General features: G+C 45.7%; 1 long non-coding RNA gene across 1 annotated transcript; it reads left to right on the forward strand.

The window, feature by feature from the left end:
• The first annotated feature begins 1,350 nt into the window (after positions 1–1,350).
• On the forward strand, positions 1,351–7,961 carry LOC130303681 (uncharacterized). Its single transcript, XR_008853718.1, has 3 exons — positions 1,351–2,435; positions 2,549–2,681; positions 7,707–7,961. It is a non-coding gene; the product is annotated as an uncharacterized LOC130303681 (long non-coding RNA).
• The last annotated feature ends 215 nt before the right edge of the window (positions 7,962–8,176 follow it).

Here is an 8,176-nt window from a genome sequence, read left to right on the forward strand (position 1 = left end):
CGGGGTCATTGCGGTCCCAGAGCGGTGCGGCCCATGACAGGGCTTTTCCAGACAGAAGGCTGACTACGAAAGCCACCTTAGACCTTTCAGTAGGAAACTGGTCCGACATCATCTCCAAGTGCTGGGAACATTGCGAAAGAAAGCCACGGCAATACTTAGAGTCCCCATTAAATTTGTCCGGCAAGGACAGGCAGAGGCTAGGAGTGGCCACTCGCTGCGGAGGAGGTGCAGGAGCTGGCGGAGGAGAAGATTGCTGGAGAAGTTGCGACTGAAGTTGGTGCGAAATGGTGGACATTTCCGACAGCTGACGGGTTAGAAGGGCGATTAGTCGGGCTTGCTGGGCGGCCACCGTGGTGAGGTCAGCGACAACTGACAGAGGAACTTCAGCGGGATCCATGGCCGGATCTACTGTCACGATGCCGGCTGGCAGGTAGTGGATCCCCTGTGCCAGAGAGGGATGGCGAGGACCGCGCTAGTGGACCGGTTCTAAGCCACTACAGGTTTTCACCAGAGCCCGCCGCAAAGCGGGATGGTCTTGCTGCGGCGGTAGTGACCAGGTCTTATCCACTAGCAACGGCTCACCTCTCTGGCTGCTGAAGATGCTGAAGATAGGCGCGGTACAAGGGAGTAGGCAGAAGCAAGGTCGGACGTAGCAGAAGGTCGGGGGCAGGCGGCAAGGATCGTAGTCAGGGGCAACGGCAGGAGGTCAGGAACACGGACTAGGAACAGACAAGGGAACGCTTTCACTAGGCACTAAGGCAACAAGATCCGGCAAGGAAGTGCAAGGGAGGAGACTAGATATAAGCAGGGAACAGGTGGGAACCAATTAAGCTAATTGGGAAGATTGGGCCAGGCACCATCATTGGTGCACTGGCCCTTTAAATCGCAGAGACCCGGCGCGCGCGCGCCCTAGGGAGCGGGGCCGCGCGCGCCGGGACAGGACCGAGGGAGAGAGTCAGGTACGCCGACCGGGGTGCGCATCGCGAGCGGGCGCTACCCGCATCGCGAATCGCACCCCGGCTGAAGGCGGGACCGCAGCGCACCCGGTCAGTGGATCTGACCGGGGCGCTGCAACAACGAAGATGAGGCGAGCGCTCCGGGGAGGAACGGGGACCCGGAGCGCTCGGCGTAACAGTACACATTATATATATAGATTAGGTTAAATCTCCATTAGACCAGGCTAATTTCTTATGTTTACTATGTGGCTTCACTGTATGGTCCAGATTTTTCAAACTGTGTGAGAGAAAAAGTATAGTGATTTTTTCACAGCGACCAATCACAGGTCATGTTTCACTTTAACAGAATTTATTAGCTGAGTTGTGATTGGTCGCTGAGGAAAGATCTCTGCCATTTTCTCTCACACAGTTTGATAAATCTGGGCCATAGTCTCTTCCATCTATGAAAATATTTCTGCTTATCAGGACAAAAACAGAAAAGTGAACAGTAGAAAGCACACGCCATGCAGTGAGGCCGGCCATAGTTGCCATGCTCCAGCTAAGCCCTGCCCATTGCAGGGAGGATGGGAAAATGACAGTTAGAAACAGTTGTAAATTTAGCAATATGGGAAATAAGTGGCACAGTGCAAAGTACTTTTAGATCCCCCTGTACAGATCTCATCCTTATCATCACTGATCTCTATAGGGGATGGTGGTCACCAATGTAACATCATGTGATAAGGGGGGAGTTTACAGTTACACTTACTCCTGGAGGGTACAATTCCCAATCTACACAAACTGCCCACTGCTCTTATCACCTATATTTGCCCTTATACAAGTAAAGTCCATTTTGGGGATTATGTGGATTATATTCCCTGCACTAAAATACACTTAAAAGAATTGGCTAAATTCTACCCAGTCTCTTCTGGCCCCTAATTGAATAGTCCCATTCCTCTGGGGAATGGTCCATATCCACATCTATCTACCTCTTCTATGTCACTCCTTTTATTATTAGTTGCCTGTGTGTGGTAAAAACACCTAAAAATAAGAGAAAAGCAAATATTACTTTAATGTCCGTTTATTTGTCTTTTCTATTTCTTTCTTTGGTGCTTGTTCTGACATGCCAGGGCCGCCTTCAGGGGGATACAGCCAGTACTCCAGTAAGGGGCCCCAGGCCCCTGTTGCATCCACCTGCAGGCGCCACAGCACAGAAGCAGGGGACCACTCTTTACAAAGCAGTCTCCTGCTTCCATGGCTGGTCCAGGACACATTAAACTATAAGAGCATCTTACAGATGCGCCTATAGTTCAATGCAGCGCACGGCATTGGCTCCTCACCTTTTCAATCACTCTTGTGGGCTGCCCACAATATGCAGGCACCGATAAGAGGCCCGGGTGTCCATCCTCTGTGCTCCGGCACTTGAATTTCCATCATCATCATGCGCCAGAGCACAGACCAGAGGAGTCAACAGAAGAGAAGAGGCCATGGACCGCGCTGGAGGTAAATATGTTTTTTCTCTATTGTTACCTAAGGGGGCTGACTATACCTAAGGGGATACTGATTCCTACCTATTGGGGCTACTGATAACTATACCTATAATGTTTGTCTGGCAGGTTATGTGGTTACATGTTGTGAAAGGAAGAATTTGTCATGACGGTCTGGGCCAGAAGGCGAAGAAAAAGGAAAGTGAACGACTCTGATCAGAAAAGATATCACCTGATGTTACTTCATGTAATCACTTAAATGGTATGCAGAGCCTGTATAGAGCTAATATCTACCACTATATGTTCACTGTATGGGGGAATATTTCCTCCTTGTATACTGTTATTATTGGTAATATCAGTCTCAGTATACAGAATTTGGTCAGTAAAAGTATGATGGTAAAATTTATAATGATACAATTCCTATTTGTATCCTGGTATTTTTGGTAGTAATGGTCTCAGTATACAGGATTTGGTCAGTAACAGTATCATAGTAATATGTATGGTGATAATATTTTCTCCTTCCTTCCCCATTGAACTAAAGGGTTCTTGTTTTTCTTCTTCTGTGGTTTAAACATTTTATTGTTATAGATGATTGGAAAGATAGTGGGCAGGCCCTAGGGGGGTGGAGGCATAGGTGCGGAGGGGTCGGGTGGTGGGGGCCCAGGCCTTGAGCTGTGTAAGGGGCCCCAAAATTTCTGATGGCAGCCCTGAGACATGCGGTACATGTTTGACCAGTTTCTTTCTGAGTTCTCTCTGGTTATGGGAGAGTTAATTCTTACAGCCTTTGGGATCGTAGGTGGGGTGTTTTTAGCCCAGCTCTCCTTCATCCCAGGGCTGGTAATTTTCATTAAAGGTTTACTCCAGTGGAAAACATTTTTTTTTTGTTTTTTTTTAATCAATTGGTGCCAGCAAGTTAAACAGATTTGTAAATTAATTCTATTTAAAAACCTTAACCCCTTCGATACTTATCAGCAGCTGTATTCTCCAGAAGAAGTTATTTTCTTTCTGAATTTCTTTTCTCTCTGACCATGGTGCTCTCTGCTGATACCTCTGTCCATGTCAGAAACTGTCCAGAGTAGAATAGGTTTGCTCTGGGGATTCGCTCCTACTCCTACAGTTCCGGACATGGACAGAGTGATATCACAGAACAGGGATAATACACATAGTGATGTCACAGTACAGGGATAATAATGTTTAACTGCTTTCATTTTATAATTTTACAATGCAACACTATAGTCCATTGACCTTGTATATTAAATTAGAGAGGCCTTCAAACTGTGGTTTACAATTTATACCTTCTATAACCAGTGATTATTTGATTCTTTACAGTGTATACATTTATATATGTGGTATCCCAGTTCCTCGTCTGAGGTCCCCGCAGCTAGAGTCCCTCCATGTCTATAGGGCTCTCCTGTAGGGCTTATCCTTAGTCGTCTTAAGTAAAGTGTGTACATATTAATTTAATGTATAGGAAATATATGTATAGGACCTTAGTGGTCACGTGATACACAGTTGTAATGTATAAAATGCTTAACCTGTTCAGGACCCCGGGCGTACCGGTACGTCCTGACACCCTGGGTCTTAAGGACCCAGGACGTACATGTACGTCCGTGGGAATTTCGGTCCCTGCCACGTGTCGGGAGGGGACCGGACCGGGGTGACTGGTGATATCTATCAGCAGGCACCCCGCGCAAATGCCCAGGGGGTTATCAGACCCCACCATGTCGGCGATCGCGGCAAATCACAAGTGAATTCACACTTGCGATTTGCTTTATTCCGGGTCATTACGGGTCTATGGTGACCCGGCAACCCAGAATATAATGGGGATCGCTTTTGTCCAAGACACCCACAATCCCCCTGAAGGGATAGGAGTGAGGTGGCAGGGGTGCCACCCCTCCTATCCCTGATATTGGGCGTCAAAAGCGACGACCAATAGCAGAACGGGGGCGGCGGGGTTCATTTTCGTTTTCCCCGTCCTGCCCACCCACAATAGGTGGGGGGGGGGGGACGGAAAAAATGACAGGGACCGGGCGCCTAACTCCACTTACCAATCGGTGGAGGCTGCGGGACATGATCGGCTGCGGTGATCGGCGCGGGCGGCATGTCGTGCGGCAGAAGAGGACGGCTCCCTGGATCCGACGGAAGCCGGTGAGATGCCTAGCAACATCTGGAGGGCTATAGTCTGAGACCACTATAAATTGATCTCTACACTGTAGCCCTCCAGATGTTGCAAAACAGACAGCTGTTTAGGCATGCTGGGATTTGCAATTTTGCAACAGCTGGATATCTGCACAGTGATCTCTATACTGTAGCACTCTAGATCTAGCAAAACTACAACTCCTAGCATACCCACACAGCTGTTTGCTGTCTGGGCATGCTGGGATTTGTAGTTTTGCAACGTCTGGAGGGCCACAGTTTGGAGATCACAGTGCAGTGGTTTCTAACTGTAGCCCTCCAGATGTTGCAAAACTGCAAATCCCAGCATGCCCAAACAGCAAACAGCTGTCTCGGCATGCTGGGAGTTGTAGTTGCGTACCTCCAGCTGTTGCATAACTACATCTCCCAGCATCAGTACATGCTGGGAGTTGTCGTTTTGCAACAGCTATAGGCACACTGGTTGGAAAATACTGAGTTAGGTAACAGAACCTAACTGAAGGTTTTCCAACCAGTGTGCCTCCAGCTGATGCAAAAGTACAACTCCCCACATGCACGGTCTGTCAGTACATGCTGGGAGTTGTAGCTTTGAAACAGCTGGAGGTTTGCCCCCCCCCCCACGTGAACGTACAGGGTACATTCACACAGGCAGGTTTATAGTAAGTTTCCTGCTTCAAGTATGAGCTGCGGCAAATTTTTCACCGCATCGCAAATTTCTAGCGGGAAGCTCATTGTAAACCTCTGCCACTACACTACACTAACACATAATAAAGGGTAAAACACTACATATACACCCCTTACACTGTCCCCCCCCCCCAATCAAAATGAAAAATGTATTGTATGGCAATGTTTCCAAAACGGAGCCTCCAGCTGTTGCAAAACAACAACTCCAAGCATTTCCGGACAGCCACTGACTGTCCAGGCATGCTGGGAGTTTAACAACAGCTGGAGGCACCCTGTTTGGGAATCACTGGCATAGAATACCCCTATGTCCACCCCTATCCAATCCCTAATTTAGTCCTCAAATGCGCATGGCGCTCTCTCACTTCAGAGCCCTGTCGTATTTCAAGGAAACATATGGGGTATTTAGGGCCACATATAGGGTATTTCCATACTCGGGAGAAATTGCGCTACACATTTTGGGGGGCTTTTTCTCCTTTTACCCCTTATGAAAAGGAAAAGTTGGGGGCTACACCAGCCTGTTAGTGTAAAAAAACAACAACATTTTAATACTAACATGCTGGTGTTGCCCCATACTTTTTATTTTCACAAGTGTTAAAAGGGAAAAAAGACCCCCAAAATTTGTAACGCAATTTCTCCTGAGTATGGAAATACCCCATATGTGGGCGTAAAATGCTCTGCGGACGCACAACAAGGCTCAGGAGTGAGAGTGTACTATGTATATTTGAGGCCTAAATTGGTGATTTGCACAGTGGTGGCTGATTTTACAGCAGTTCTGACATAAACGCAAAAAAAGAAATACCCACATGTGACCCCATTTTGGAAACTACACTCCTCACAGAATGTAACAAGGGGTATAGTGATTCTTAACACCCCACAGGTGTTTAATGAAAATTCTTCAAAATTTTTCACTAAAATGCTGGTGTTACCCTACATTTTTCATTTTCACAAGGGAAAATAGGAAAAAAGCCCCCCAAAATTTGTAATCCCAATTCTTTTGAGTAATAACATACCCCATATGTGGATGTAAAGTGCTCTGCGGGTGAACTACAATGTTCAGAAGAGAAGTAGCGCTATTGGGATTTTGAAGAGAAAATTTGTCCAGAATTGAAGGCGATGTGTGTTTACAAAGCCCCACTGCTCAGAAGAGGAGGAGCGCCATTGAGCTTTTGGAGACAAAATTTGGTTGGAATAGAAGTCGGGGGCCATGTGCGTTTACAAAGCCCCCCTGGTGCCGGAACAGTGGACCCCCCCAATGTGACTCCATTTTGAAAACTACACCCCTCATGTAATGTAATAAGGGGTACAGTGAGCATTTACGCCCCTCAGGTGTCTGACAGATCTTTGGAACAGTGGGCTGTCCAAATGAAAAATTACATTTTTCATTTTCACGGACCACTGTTCCAAAAATCTGTCAAACACCAGTGGGGTGTAAATACTCACTGCACCCCTTATTAAATTCTGTGAGGGGTGTAGTTTCCAAAATGGGGTCACATGTGGGGGGGGGTCCACTGTTCCGGCACCAGGGGGGCTTTGTAAACGCACATGGCCCCCGACTTCTATTCCAACCAAATTCTGTCTCCAAAAGCTCAATGGCGCTCCTCCTCTTCTGAGCAGTGTAGTACGCCAGCAGAGCACTTGATGTCCATACATTGGGTATGTCCAGACTCAGAAGAAATGGAGTTACAAATTTTGGTGGTCATTTTTCCTATTACCCCTTGTAAAAATGTAAAAAAAAAATTTCATTTACACATTCGACTTTAACAAAAAGTTGTCACTGTCATTTGTTATTTCTTTTCAAATTTTGTTTGGGAAATCAACCCTGAGTTTTCATTGCTCGTAGTAATGGAACATTTTCAATAGATGGCAGCAGAATGGCTAATTTTACTTGTCCTTTTATGCTCTTCAACCATGTTTAGCTTGAGAGACACACAGAAATATACCTGTGGGGTGTTATGGCTAGCATCAAAAGCTCATTGCTCAAAAGCTCAAAAGTCCCAGCAAACCTGTGAGGAACCTGTATCCCGGTTCACTTTTGAAAAGACTGTTATGTTCAATACCGTTGCATAATATCTGCAAGTAAATTTCTTCAGTTTTCTTCATAAAATCTGCTGTGGACATTCCGTTATTTCTTCCTTCCTTTTGTGGGACGATTGGCGGTAGGAATATTACTATTGAGGAAACCGCACCCTGGCGTCATGACATTCAAGGGTTAATACCACCAGACCCTACACTTACCGCAACACCCTAGACACCATCACTCTCCCGGCACCACATATACATCTACAGCACATACACAGAGCATATAGTCAATGCTCTGTAAGCTAAATATCCTGGACTCAGCCTAATACATTGCAGTAAAGTATCTGATAGCTTTGTGCAGTTGCTATTATTTGTTTAGCATACAGAAGATTGTGACTGGATACAAATTGTTGTTCTTATTTCCTTTCAGAAAACACACATCTTTACAATGATGAGGAACTGAGCTCAAAGTATATTAGAAAGTAATGGAACATGTTAACTTAAAGCTGGAAAACACCTTAAGTCACTGTTATTTGTTATTTCTTCTCAAATTTGGTTGGGAAATCAACCCTGAGTTTTCATTGCTCGTAGTAATGGAACATTTTCACTAGATGGCAGCAGAATAGCTAATTTTACTTGTCCTTTTATGCTCTTCAACCATGTTTAGCTTGAGAGACACACAGAAATATCAAAGGTGTATTTATGCAACATTAGATTTTAAGAAATCCATAAAAAATAGAAATGAAAAATAAATATATTATTGTTACTGCCATTTCACAGAGCTTACGTTCTCTGCCTAAGTGTATCATTACAATAGAAACAAGCAGCTATGACTATGTACAGAATTGTATGTGTGGTGTCAGCAGGGTGCAATGCAAGGGTGCATATTATAACCCAAGG

Source organism: Hyla sarda, chromosome 1, assembly GCF_029499605.1.
Source record: "Hyla sarda isolate aHylSar1 chromosome 1, aHylSar1.hap1, whole genome shotgun sequence".
Taxonomy (NCBI): Eukaryota; Metazoa; Chordata; class Amphibia; order Anura; family Hylidae; genus Hyla; species Hyla sarda.